A 15347-nucleotide genomic window follows, 5' to 3' on the forward strand; every position below is an offset into this window, starting at 1 on the left:
TCGATTGGCTCCTCCTCGAGGCTCTTCCGCCCCTAAAAAATATAAATCCAGATCCACCAGATTCCCTGCCATTCAGAGTAATCCCAACATCTGGGCCTTTGTACAACAGGTAACTAATGAAATTGTTGAAACTAAATGGGTTGGTCTAAAACACTCGAATCTAACCAACCAACAAAGAGAGGCCTTAGCTTCTCTACAATTGAATACTAATGTAATCATCAAACCCTCCAACGGGGGGGGGGGGACCTGGTGGTTATGGATAATATTCAATACGAAAAGATGGTGGCTAAATTATTACAAAATAAAGAGTGGTTCTCGCAAAGTTCCTGAAAGTCACGTGAAATATATTATTACTCAATATGGCAAACTTATTGGATCAGGTTACCAACAGGGGCTTATCACCAAGAAAACCTGGGAATATTTGAATATTCAAAATCCAAAAACCCCCACTCTTTATGCACTACCCAAGGTGCATAAACATCCATCTAATCCTCCTGGACGGTCCATAGTATCTGGGAATGGATGTCTGACTGAACACACTAGTGCCCTCGTAGACGACTTTCTTCGTCCGTACGTTGAATGCTTGACATCTTATCTACAAGACACTACCGATCTACTTAGAGCTCTAGATGGCACTTTGGTTCCAGAGGGATCTTGGCTCGTCACCCTCGATGTGGAGGCCCCCTATAACTCGATTCCCCATGATTTGGGGGTTCGCATTGTGGAGGGTTTCATTTCCGAGGGTGGAGGAGCCTCTCCCGACTTTAATCAATTCATTCTCAGATTGATGCGCTTTATTTTGACGAACAATATCTTTTTGTTCGGGCGCTCCCACTACCTCCAGGTGCAGGGTGTGGCAATGGGGACGAAATGTGCCCCTTCCTATGCCAACCTGTACCTGGGGGGCTGGGAGTGCCATATTTTCCATCAGGAAAACTTTCAGAGATTTTTTGAACTGATCCCTACATGGCGTAGGTATATTGATGACATTTTCTTTATCTGGACAGGCACAGAGACTGATTTGGTGACTTTTGTTGATCTTTTGGGAATCAATAACTTCAATTTAAAATTCACCATGGAGAAAGGTCTTTCTAGACTAACTTTTCTTGACATACAAATCTTTGTCAACTCCACTGGTGATATTCACTCTACCTTATACCGTAAACCCTCTGTAGCAAATACTTTGTTGCATGCCTCCAGCTCCCACCCTGCTCCTTTAATAGCCAGTATCCCCTATGGTCAGTACCTTCGCTTGAAACGAAACTGTAGCAATGATGCTGATTTTGAATTAGAAGCCAGTAAGCTCCGACTTCGCCTGCGCCAGAGGGGATACAGTAACAAATGTCTCAAACGATCATACCTACAGGCTAAAAAACTGAATCGGACCACTCTGATTCATAGCCTGAGATCACCTAAAACCTGTCCGGGGGTCAGACTAATAACCAGATTTAATGGTCAGCATTCTCAAATGCGAGATATCCTAAAGAAATACTGGTATCTCCTGAAGAGTGACCCAGGGATATTGAAAAATCTTTCAGATTATCCCGAGGTCACCTACAGGAGATCTCGCTCACTACGGGACACTCTGGTCTGTAGCCATTTTGTCCCTCAGTCAGCAGGAGGTAAAAAACGCAAGGGTTGTGAACCATGCCATAAATGTAGTTTCTGTAGGTATTTATATGCCTCAGAATCCATCCTGTTACCTAATGGGCGTTTGTATAAACCAAGGTTTTCGGTCACTTGCCAATCCATCGGCATTGTCTACATTATGGTTTGCCAATGCAATGCCTATTATATAGGGAAAACAAAGCGTCCCTTTTTCCATTGCATCAGAGACCATGTGTCTCTGGTGCGTGGAAAGAAAATGGAGACTCCCATTAGCCGCCACTTCGGCCTTTACCATAATTTCGATGATACTCTCATGAATTTTTTTGCACTAGAATTTGTACCCCCAGGTGATCGAGCAGGTGATTACAATCGGATCTTGCTGCAGCGTGAAGCGTGCTGGATCTTTAACCTGAGAGCTACACGCTCTCCAGGTTTAAATGGGGCTTTTAGCTAAAAACCTTTTTTGTAAATGGGGTTCCTGGGTTCCTTTCCCTTTTTTTCCCCCATAATTATATTTATTATATTTATTAAATACTTCATCCAACTTTATTTGATTGGGTTGTTCATATTTTATGAGATATGTATCACCATGTGTGTTAGGTGCGCCCCTCCTTGATTAGCCCGAGCTGGACTTTAGTGGTCACTGGAAAGCCCTCTCAATCGATTGGGTAAACCAGACAATCATACGCGTTGTGGATTATCATGACTACGAGTTCTTTATTTCCTGGATACCACTTTTATGTGCTTCAAACATTGCATTGTCAGCCAATCAGGATTAGACAAGACATTCAAGACATGACCAATCATAAAACATCGACATTAGTGCGTCATACATTAAGCTGAATTTTTTAGGGGAATTTTTGATAAAAGGTCCCCAGACATATATGTATGAAAATATATTTCATGACCTTAAAACTGTCTATAATAATTCGAACATAAAACCACAAAATTTCATTTCACCTTATGAATGTTTCCTACTTCCTATAAAATTCTAAAAGCTAGCTCTGACCACAAAATACATCCTGTTTTTAGAGCGATTCTGCACTTCAAAAATATCTTGCAAAAGTTTTGCAGGCGAAATCTTGTATATATCTTTGCAAGCAGTTCCTAGTATAATAAAATGCCCTTTTAACCCCTAAATCTCCTTACCCTTATATATTTCTAGTATAAGCTCAAAGGGTGACTGTCCCTACCCTTACAATCCCTCCTCTGATCATGAAGGACGAAGTCCTTTCCTGATCATTCTCAGTACCACCTATGTTCTGAGTAGAACATAGCCATGGCTGTGTCTGGGTCTAAAGTGGAAGGTTTGGTTTTGGTAGCTTTGCCCATTAGACAGAATATAATCTTAATGGTGGCATAGATTGCAATTCCCAGGATAAGTATGATGATGAGGATCATTCCTACTTTCTTAAAGAAATTCATGATACTATCCCAGAATGAACCAAACCAACCTCCCACTCCAGAGAATGGATTCCAGGAGTCTCCCAGACGTCTCATTCGGTCCTGTAATTTTGCCTTTTCATCATGGTGTCCTTTTATAATTTCATAGTAATCAGTTATCTGCAGGTCCTCTGATGGTTTAGTTAGATTATTCATATATGTGCAGCACAGGCTTCTGTCTCCTGTAACGTCACAAAGTCCAGTGAGGATCATCATCATTCTTTCCTGTCTCTGTTTAATAATTTCTTGTTCAAACAAAATCTTTCTCAGTTCCTCATTTAGCAATCCTATGTCTACAGCGGTATCATTCATCCAAGAATCTGCTAACATCCCAAATTCATCCACCTTGGAGAGAGCATTGTATATACCTGCTCCACCGAATGATACAAACACTTTATCCCACCAGGTAGTAATTTCCCTTTTGTGCCTCCCAAACTCTAAGCCCACGTACACACGGTCGGCGATTTTGGCAACCAAATCCTTCGGAATTTGCCCATCGGATTGAGTCCGATGGATTGTGCCCGAAACTGTTGCATACACACTGTCGGGCCAAGTTGTCTGATTTCGCGGTTGCCAAGAACGAGGTGACGTAAGCCGTGTACGGCGGGAATAGAAAAAGGAAGTTCAGCACCACATCCGACACCCTTTGGGCTCCTTCTGCTGATCTCGTGTTTTAGTAGAAGTTTGGTGAAAGACGATTCGCGCTTTTCAGATTAGTGATTCAGATCGCTACTGCTCTTAAGTTTCTGCTTGTCTTTGCGTATCTGATAAACAGTGCGTGCAGTCATTAAGTATTTGCTTCTCATTGTGGACTCTATCTTGGTATAGTACGCTTTGAAAGGCATTTTTTATTGTCTGCTTGCTTCTGCTATTCAGGTCGTCCTTTCAGGCCTTGCTGTTTAGCGTTGTTTTCTGGTGTCCGTTCTGTCCACCCGACCATTTTCCAAACATGTTTCGTCTACGTACTCATTGTACAGCTTGTGCTGTGCAGGGGTTCTTACTTTGACTTTGACACAAGCCAAAGGGCTTGTGTCAAAGTCAAAGTAAGAACCCCTGCACAGCACAAACTGTACGATGAGTACGTAGACGAACCTTCAGGACCTCAAGTTCTCTACAGGCATCTCCCCCCAGGCTCTGGGGATCATTATTCCAGAGACCTGTTCTGCCATCATTCAGCTCCTGCTGAAGGACTATATTATGCTAATTTTTTACCGTAAACATCACATTCTATGTATTTCATGATTGCTAATGTCTTGCATTTCTTTCCTCTTTCCCTAATTACCATCATTGCAATATGCTCTAATTCATATGCTCTGCCCCTTTGTCCTCATGCAGATTTGCCTCACTAACTTCCCCACCATGCTCTTCTTGGCCCCCAAAACTAGAGTCTAGTCACTTAACAATGTCTTTTGGCAGCTCCATAGTATTGCTTTTCCCTAAACACCCCCTAAAATCTCTACAAATGTGATGTGTGTGCTTCAATTCATGCAAAGTGACCTTTTTATTGTTTTTTGGAGTTGTGCCAAACTCATTAGGAACCCCCCTCTCCCCAACTGATACCTCAGCTGATAGCAATCTTCTATCTGATGACTTGACCCAACCCAATACACACTCTAAATACCTTTTTCATGATCACATTTATGGACAAATTCACCAAAGCATGTAGTGTAAGGGCCTGCCTCAATACTTTCAAATGCTAGTTTTATTTTTTAAACACATTAATTTTATTGCTATGTAATAGCAGAATGTCAAAATGTCCTTCCATTTTGTTATTATGACACTTCTTACCTGTCCGGTGGGCTTCCAATAGTGTACAAAGTATCACACATTATTTAGGCATTCAGCTCTCAATCAAGTGGAGAGGGTTATCTCTCCTAAACATCCCCCCTCATTTTTTATCAAGGGCCCATCAGATGGGGGGGATGGGGGGGGTTATGACTCTCATAAGGGGACCTTATACTTTAGGCTTTAAATACTCAGCTAAAAAAATGTTATACTAATTGTCTTCAAAAATGTGGGTGTCTAATCTGCATGCAATGTTGATTTGTAAAATTACTAGTTTGTTTTCTTGTGTCACTACAAAGTGTCCTTCAACGCAACAGGAATGGCAGACTGTGGCCTCCCACTTTGCCATTTTTTGACAAGTTGTGCCTTTTTCACCAACAGTGCAAACCCAAGTTCAGAGTGAGATGAGGGGACAGTCTCTTCTTCAGATAATCTTATTATGTTGTGGGTCTGCTACACACACACCTTCTTTTTGTTAACTAATGTGTAGTGCATTACTGATCTAAATCATGCTCATTTTCAGCACCATGGCAGGAAAATGGCATGATTGTCCAAATGTACACATCACTGTGGGTGCTTTTTACTAAAGGCACATCCACTATGCACTACAAGTGCACTGCAAAAGTACACCTGAAACTGCACTTGGAGTGCAAAGTGGAATTGCCTTTAGTAAATCACACTCCTTCTCAGCACAAACTAAAATGTCAATACAAATACATTGTAATCCCAATGAAAAAGGAAGCCACACATTGTTGAGAATTAAACTTTTTAATACAAGCACATTCATATGTGCGTTTCCGTTTAGTAAAGGTTTTTACAACACAACCAAGATATTTTGGGTATCCAAAACCCAGTTTAATAATATTTATTTTTGAGTTGTTTTTTTCTGTAAACAGGCATGTATCAAAGCGTAAAATACAGAACACAGGAACTTACAAAGTTCAACTTGGAAAAGTGAAGACAGTATCAGACATGAGTATGTACAAACTGGGCTGATATTGCCTTCATCACATGGGGTGTGACCCCTGAAAAAAAAAAATTTGGAAGATGCACACAGTGTGTCAACATGTGCTATTTCCCATCATGGGGGATCAATGTACATGCTTTGGGGCTGCAACCCCTTCATCTCAGACACTTTACACAAAATATGTATATTGATCCCCCATGATGGGAGATAGCTCATGTTTACATACTCTGTGCATCTTCCAAATTTGGAATTATGCTAAATCCACCTTTTTTTTTCTAAAACAAAAATAAAACCCTATCTAGTTTTTTCGTTTTCACACTCTCCCCAAAACATCAATGATGTTCTTAATTTTATTTTTAACATCATTGATGTTTTGTTGTACAATTTCCAAATCCTTATTGCACACCATTATCTCCCCGATCAAGAGCTGGGCACTTTCACTGGTAAAACGGGAATCTTCCTCCACATGACCTAGAAAAAAAACAAACAAACACACCATGTAATCCAAATATGGTGATATACATTGATGAGCTTACCGGAAGCCGTGTTCTCCGACACTCACCTGTTGTGGTGACAATTTGGCCAACCTCCACGATCTCTCCTTCTTCCTCCTCCTCCTGCTCCTACTCCTCTGTTTCTTCTTTTGGAAGTTGCCCTTCTTTGGGAGGGGTGTGGTCCCTGGTGTCCTCATGGTCCCTGGTGTCCTCATACTTGCCGAGTCTTCTCTCCCCTATGAGAATGTAAACAAAGATTAATTAGCACACAGAGGGCATAAATATGAATATGAAACATTGCTTGGAAGTGTTGTCCAATTGTTTTTTTGGGCCAAGTTACAAGGTGAGAACATTATTGGTACCACTTTGTTAAGCTGGAATACTTTCCTGCAGAACAATGTTTCCTACAAACGAACGAAACCATGACCTTGAAAGTGGCCATTTTAAAATGCACAACATGAAATCCAAGCACATGGAGCATGTATGCAAGCAAGAATAATGATATGAACACACGACAACGACTTACTTTTTTTAAGAACACGCTTGATCCTTACGTAGTGCTCGTGCTCCCTCAGTTTCAGGTCTGACCAGCGTTTTCTGAGTTGATCCTCGTTAGTGGAACTATTATTGTGCACCTGCGTTCTCTCCGCCATGTGCTCTCCCCACTGCGCGGGAAGCAAAGGGGTGGGGAATAGTCTGGAAAGAACGTCAGGGGCGGGCGGAGTTTCACGCATGCGCACTGTATATAAAACGCCACACATGTGTATCGTCCGTACGATCTGGGAGGAGAGTGTGAGGCACGGAGGCGGCGAACGTCGAAACGAAGGTAACATTTTTTAATTTGTGCTTCACTAGACTAGACTGCTTGTATCTAGGCCGCTGTTGGGACAAGATTAGGAGGGATTTTAATTGCATTATTAGTATTTGAGGGTTTGTCTTCTGTTGTGTCTTGCAGACAAAATGGACCCATTCACCAATCCCAACTTTATGGGGCTCTTCCTCGAGCTATACATGGAGATGCCCTGCCTGTGGCAGTTCCACAACAAATTTTATTATGACAGATCAAAGAGGAACGCAGCACTGGAGAAACTGCTTGCTTTGGTGCAGATCAGGGTCCCCACGGCAGACATGACATATCTGAATCACAAAATTGTGACCATGAAGCTTTCATATTTCAGGGAGAGAAAGAAGCACCTGGAGTCCTTGAGAGCAGGAGATCCAGATGCTGTTTACTACCCCATAATGGTGCACTTTGACAGGCTGCATTTTCTGTTAGACCAGGGGGTACCCAGGCCACCACTCAGGCCACCACTCTCCATGCTTCCTCCAAGGCATCCTTCACCCCCAGCTGAGGCTTCTGATGACCAACCTGGGCCTTCCAGGCAGCACCATGTGGTGGGGCCCAGCTTGAGACAGGTATTGCATTGTTGAACATATTTCTTGTGTTACATTTAATGATGTTAACTAGATGTTCTTATTGATCAGTAAGTTGAGATTTCTCCAAGTGGTTTACATCTCAATAGACAGTAGTGACTAAAAATGATTGGGGCGGGAAAGAAAAATGCTGGTGTCAGAATGATAGTCTGTTCTATTTGGTCAAATAGCAAAAGCCAGGAGCACAAAATGTTGTGATTGATGATCAAGAAAAAAATTATGTCCCCTTTTCATAAACAGGAAGACCTCAGTTGGGGGGAGGCTGTGGCAAGTGGCAGCCAGGAGGTCCAACAACGCCCTCCTCCTCCTGCCCCAGCTAGAGGAGCCCAGCCACAGCCTGGAAGGATGCCTGGTGGGAAGCCCCAAAGGAAGACCAGAGAGTGATGGCCTGGGATGAGTCTGGTGTACCAGAAGATGCAGCCTCTTCAAGATCACCATCCTGGGGACAGAAATGGCATCTGAATTTCCTGCTCTCTAGGACTTCAGGAGCAGACTTCTCTCCCTGAGATATGTACTCCTCAGGCAAACAATTTTTTTGGATATCATTTATTCATGTCTGCCCTGGGGGCCAAAGGCTGCACCAAAGTTAATAAGTTTCTCCAGTGCTGCGTTCCTAGTTTTATTTTCAAGCAAAAAAAATTAATTTTATTTTTGTTTGATTAAATACTTGTGTAATGTGTTTTCCTTCAAAAAGTAGAGTTTATTTGTGAGCAGGCAGGTACATTTCCAAAATACAAAGTGAAATAAATAACAAGGGGTACCAACACTAAACAACCTCCTGTAGATTAAAAAAGAAAATCTAAAAAATACAATAATGTTGTTGTAAGTTTACACCCAAAAATAAAAAGTTCAAAAAAGGAGAAATGAGCAGTGTCTTTAAAGGTGATTTTTAGGGAACCCCCCCCCCCCAAAAAAAAACGTCCAAAAAAAATAAAATAAAACAAACATTGTGTAGATGTGACTTAAACTAAAATTGTATTGCTGAAATGGTTAAAAAAGAGTAATGAAATCCGTTCGGGAGAAGTGTGTGTGACTATGAGCATCAAAAGAAGTTGGTTCTTGCAGCATTGTAAAGAACAAGAGAATGCGCTTGATGACTGATTTTTTAACATTTCAGCGTGACAAATGTGCTATATCGCTTACGAGCAGTAGTTTTACGTGAACGAGCGCTTCCGTGTCGGAATTTGAATGTGAGCATGCGTGGCACTTGGTCCGATGAAAATGCTGTACACATGAACGGATTAGGTCCGTCCGGCCCAGTTGGTCGGGAAATCTTTCCAACATGTTGGAAAATTGGGTCGGACGGAGATTCGGACGGAATCAGTCCGATGCATACCACACACAGTCGGATTATCTGACGACACGGTCCGATAAGACTCATTCCGACATATTCTCCGACCGTGTGTACAAGGGCTAAGTGGCCATATGCTGGTACCATTGAGACAGGAGAATCTCCTGTCGTGGTTCCCATGAAGGGTATCATTTCTACAAGAGTACACCAGCCAGCTGTTTTCCTGTCCATGGGGTAGGGAATAGTGGTTTGACACCACAAGCCACAACAAACCACCCACCCATGTGGAACATGGGGTGCTGGTACTATTTTGGGGGAACTTAGTTTAGATCGGAGTCCTACAAGGCACAGGCAATCTCCTAATGAGGGGGTATCATCTTCCTCTTCCCCCATCCAAGGGTTTTTCATATGTGTGCCTTGCAGCCACTCAAGTGCTCGGGATAAGTTATATCCTCTGGCACATTTGAATATATTATAACGGGACATATTGGATATCTGATCATCTAGGTTAGGGATATTATGTGTAAGTAGTCCTTCTACTTCTATTGTACCATTCAGAGCTAGGGGCAAATCTAACATGGTGAAATTTACCAAAGTATCTCTACAGAACTGAGCATTATAGAGATCTCTCCCTGCTCCATTTAAGAAGCAGAATTGGGGTTTCCTGGTATATCCAGTAAATAACAGGGGCTTGCTAATTGTAGTTGTATTGGCTAAAGGGACCTGCTGGGTGATATTTAGCAGCTGTTCTAGAGTGATGGGCCTTCCAACCATGGGAACTGAGTGTCGGCCCGTGCCCATATGAGAACATACCCAACATTCAGAATGATTTTGCATCCTTGCGAAAGCATGCATCATTATGAAGTGATGTGGGATGGTATCAGGAACTGAATAGGTCTCTGGGTCTAATTGAGGTCTGTTATTATCACTGTTTAAATTTGTTTTTAGGATTTCTTTCCTCGCCTTTGAGAAAGACAATAATTTTAGGTGTGATTGTGACAGGGGGTGTTCAGATTGCCTGTGGGACCTTCTATGTTGTATCACACTATTAATACCCTTGGCTTCCATCTTCTGTTTTTTAAGTTTACTCACAAGTTTTTTTGCTACTAAACTATCGGGATGCATGCACCACGTTTTGTTCTCTCCTTTGTATGTTGCTAACAGTATGATTGCTGTTATATTACATGTCCCATCCCTCCTCTGGATGCGATACTCACTAATTGCTGCAATTTGTGCTTTTGACATTATATCTCCTGTCTGTATACAGCAGGGATAATTATAACTCATTCCTGTAAATGTTGCTCTACCCCTGACCCCTATACTGTTATTCCTATTCATTCCCCATGAAGATGTAAGCCAGCATGCAGAAAATCAGTTAATAAGAATACCCTCATGGTTAATGCAATTAACAAAATAAGAATAACTTTAACATTGCACCTTCTGGGCTTTGTGAATTGGGGCTTGGGGGACCCTAGAAGGGAGGCAGCTTGGCTGTGGGACAAAGGGGGTCTGTAGGGCTGGAGGGGAGAGGGGCAGGGAGTGATGGGATCAGAGTCTCTTCGGTTCCGAGGGAGAGGGGGGGTGGCAGGGAGTGGTTGGGTCAGTGTCTCTTCGGATCCGTTTGGTCCTGGCTTTGGGTCCATCTCTGGTTCTTGCTGCTGTGGCACTTTCTTTATCCTTGATGCGTGGATCCATTGCGGGCTTTGCTCGGTCAGAATTGCTGTCCTGGAGACCTTGAGGACTTCAAATGGACCTTGGAAGACAGGACCTGGTTGCTTGCGGACTGCAATTTGTTTGATCAACACTTTGTCTCCCGGTATGAAGGGGTGTGTTGGTTCTGTGGAAAGAGGAGGAAAGGTGACAGCAACCTTGTCATAGTTTTCAGTAAGGCTACTTACCAAATGTTTCACGTGCTCTTCCTGTAAGGAATATAAGTTAGACTCCTCACCTATTTAGGGGCCTACCCATTAGGATTTCAAAGGGGGAGAGTCCTGTCCTGGCATGGGGGGTGGTTCTTATCTGGAAGAGCACCCCTGGCAATAAATGAAGCCAGTTCTTCATAGTACCCTGTGTGGCCTTCCTTAGCTTATCCTTAATGTTTCTGTTCATCCTTTCCACTACTCCTGCACTCTGGGGATGGTATGGAATGTGAAGCTTCCATTGTATCCCCAGAACTTACACTAACTCTCGGGTGAGTTTTGCTGTGAAAGCGGGCCCCTGGTCAGAGTATATGGTAGCAGGTAAACCAAACCTACTGATCCAATGATTGATTATGCATCTGGTGGCTATCCCTGCGGTCTCTCCTGTAACAGGAACGACTTCTGGCCAGGAAGAAAATTTGTCTACCATCACGCAAAGATATTTGATGTTTCCCTTTTGTTTTGGCATATGTGTGAAATCTATCTGTATATCTTGCAGGGGACCCAAAGGGGGTGGGAGATGTCCATGTAAACCATGTTTTGGACCTTGAACATTGTTTTGTGCACAGGTGCGACATGAGTCCACTAGCTGACTGACCAGAGAATGCGCTTTCTGTGTGCAAAAGCGGTCTTGGTGAAGTTGTATTAGTCAATTCTTTAGAACAGTCATGGGTGTGAGTGGGGTAGTTTCAGAGCATGATTTGTCTGTGAGTCCGTGTGTGTTCAATAACACAATCTCATAACCACTGGATCTCTGAGCTGTCATGTGTTGAGTTGACATGTTTTGTAGAAGATGCACTACCGTGTGTGTGGTATACAGAGTGATGTCAGTGCCGAGAGTAATTTTTGATGCTTCCTTTACGGTCATAGCACAAGCAGCCACAGCTTGTAGACAAGCAGGCATGCCCTGGACTTGTATTGGTAGTTTTTTTGAAAGGTTGGCCACAGGGCGGTAGTGAGTACCGTGCATTTGCGCTAGAACCGCAACAAATGTAGGGCCCCTGACTACACAGTATAGTACAAAGGATTTTTTGTAATCTGGAAAGCCCAGTGCTGGGGCACTGGCAAAGGAGTGTAACAAAGAGTTAAAAGCTTGTGTCATTTCCTCAGTATATGTAACCTGTTTTGGGGCAGTCAATGCAGTGGCAGGGCGTAGGACTGAGTCATAAAAAGAAGAGTCTTGGATCCATTGCCTACAGTAGACGATAGAGCCGAGGAAGGAAAGGAGCGCTGCTTTATCCTTCGGGGGACCGAGACAGGTCAGAGTTTTGACTCGTTCAGGGGACACCTGTCGTGTCCCGCCTGAGATAATACATCCTAGGTATTCCACCTTGTCCCTGCACCACTGGATCTTTTTCTGAGACGCCAAGTAGCCCTTGAGAAACAGGTGATTCATCAGACTTTCAGAGTCTGCTGTACACTGTGTCCCGCTCTCACTACACAACAGTAGGTCATCTACATATTGTAGTAGGACTGATCCCTGAGGTGGTACCCAATCATCCAATGTGACTTTCAAGACCATAGAAAAGGCTGCCGGACTGCCCACATATCCCTGAGGGAGATGCTTCCAGGTCAGTTGTTGGCCAGGGCTCCAGGTAAAAGCGAAGATTTCCTGAAAATCCTCAGGTACATCAATGCTAAAGAAAGCATTGGATAAGTCTAGTACCGTGTAAGTGGTGGATGTAGCAGGAATATTTACAAAGACCCCAGTAATGTCTGAAACTAAAGGCGGGAGGGGCTGTATGCATTTTTTTTATTTCCCGTAGGTCCTGCACCATTCTCCACTCCCCACTGGCCTTTCTAACAGGATTTATGGGTGTGTTCCAGGGGCTGATGTTTGGTTTGAGGATTCCCCTTTGTAAGTAATCTTCAATTTGTGGCTGTATGCCCTGTAGTTTCTGAGTGTGTAATGGGTATTGTTTCTGAAAGATGGGAGAAATGTTGGGCTTGAAAGTAGGGACATATGGAGTGCATTTGACATGTTCTACATCTGTCTTGGACTTTGCCCAAATTGGGTGAGTTTCCAGGGGGCTGGTATGGACATGATGTAAAATGTCAGGTCCCTTCGCTTAGGCATAGTTAAGTCACAGTTAACTGCTTTAGCCGTCAGTCAAATTTGATGGTCAGTCCTAGAGATGACATAAGATCTCTCCCCATCAGACATAAGGGACATTCGGTCAAGATGGCAAAGGCTTGTTTGGTCAGTAATTTATCTTCTAGATTGGTCACTTCTAGAGGTGCAGTGATTTTGTGTGTAACATCAGTCCCATTTAATCCCACAGAGCAACCCTCTGTACAATTCTCATTGATAAACTTGGGGTCATTTAAACAGCTACTAGACGCGCTTGAATCAATTAGGAAAATTACCATATGTCCTTCAACTTTTATAACTACTTGTGGAAGCGTTTTCCAATGAGAAGAGAAAAAGTGCATTACCAAGGTGGGAACATGCTCTGGACGTCCCTATGGTCTAGGATGGAAGGGGTTACGGGGATTATTATCCCTGTACCCCGACAAGTCCATCTGAATTAGATCTATTACATTTCTTAGCTCTACGGGCTGTCTGTTAGTAGGTTGATTTGGATAAGGTTGGTTTGGAGGGCGATCGGGAGTTCTACTTTCATTTTGTATGTGAGTAGGTTTTTGTTCTTGCTGATATCCCTGTTGGTGTTGTTGACCTCTTCCCTGATATCTGCCTCTGAAATCAGCTCACCTTGGACCACCTCGCTGTGGTCTGTTGCCCTTCCTTTGAGGACAATCAGATTTCCAGTGGGAAGGATCCCCACAGTTAAAACAACCTTGATTGTCATAGGGCTGAGGATATGACCCTCGTGGACGGTCATTGAGAGCGGCAAACATGGCAGAAATACCAGGGGAGATTTCAGGTGCGGTTTGTGTGAATAATTCTCCTTTCGTATGAAAAACCCCAGAGGATGCTCGTTTTTTAACATCCTCCATAAAATCTTTAGGACTCTGTGTAGCCCAATCAGAATTAACAAATTTTATAATTTGTGTGACTTTAGGGTCTCCATTATTCATGGCTGTACTGACAAACAATTGTGGGCTATCAATTTCACAGGATGTGTAAATTTTAAACAACCGTGACACAAAGGAATAAAAATCTTCCCCTGTTTGTTGTTTACATGCAAGCAAATCATTTATGGGCATTTCTGGTTTATATGCTTTTCTCCAGGCGGCTAGGAGTTTGTTCCAAAAGCCAGTCCAATCTTCCTCATCTTCATATAACTTACATTCCCGTACCCAGTCTGTAACTTTCAGTTCTGCAGTGGTTTCAGGATCTACAGCAGTTATAATAACTTCCAGATCCTCTCCAGCCATCCTTGCCCCTTGACAGTATCTTTTAAGAAAATTTACAGCTGACTTGGGATCCTTTTTAGATTTAGGACATGTTTCCTTAATTTCATTGACCGTGCCTAGGGGCAAGGGAATTTGTACACTTGGGTAGTACCCACAGTAATAAGGGGAAATTTAAGGCCTGTTACATCTTCCTCATCTGGGGTCCTACTATCTGTTTCATTTACAGACTTTTGGAGAGGCATTTTAAGGTGACTCATTTTTAAAGAGAGGTCATCATCTTGTGTGAGTCCTCTATTTGTTGTGAATAGTGATGGACGAACTTCCGACGGGACGTTTCGCAACGTTCGCGGCGGGCCCCATTGACTTCAAAGGGAGGCGAACTTTGCAAACCTACAGGTCAAATTTGCAGCCACAAAATAATTAATAGCTGTGTAAACTTAGTCCCACCACATGGCCAATGAGATAACACATGTATGAGGTGAATCTGGGATCGACAACTACAAGCATTCTTTTTTTATATGTGAAATTGTTGTGACAATTCAGGACTGTGGAGCGCATGAAGGCAATGGAGGAGAGGGAAGGTCAGGGTAGGCAAAGAAGAGGGTGCAGGAGATGATCACCAGCAGCGTGACATACAGCAATGACACCTGCACCGTGATAGAGTCATCTGACACCAGCACCGTGATAGAGAGCACTGACATCAGCAGCGTGACATACAGCAATGACACCTGCACCGTGATAGAGTGATCTGACACCAGCACCGTGATAGAGAGCACTGACATAAGCAGCGTGACATAAAGCACTAACAGCAGCACCGTGATATACAGCACTGACACCAGCACCGTGATAGAGAGCACTGACATCAGCAGCGTGACATACAGCAATGACACCTGCACTGTGATAGAGTGATCTGACACCAGCACCGTGATAGAGAGCACTGACATCAGCAGCGTGACATAAAGCACTAACACCAGCACCGTGATATACAGCACTTACACCAGCACAATGATAGAGGGCACTGACATCAGCAGCGTGACATACAGCAATGACACCTGCACTGTGATAGAGTGATCTGACACCAGCACCGT

The sequence above is a fragment of the Lithobates pipiens genome, unplaced genomic scaffold (genome assembly GCF_037356315.1).
Source record: "Lithobates pipiens isolate NorthernLeopardFrog02 unplaced genomic scaffold, aLitPip1_a1.2 Scaffold_8, whole genome shotgun sequence".
Lineage (NCBI taxonomy): Eukaryota > Metazoa > Chordata > Amphibia > Anura > Ranidae > Lithobates > Lithobates pipiens.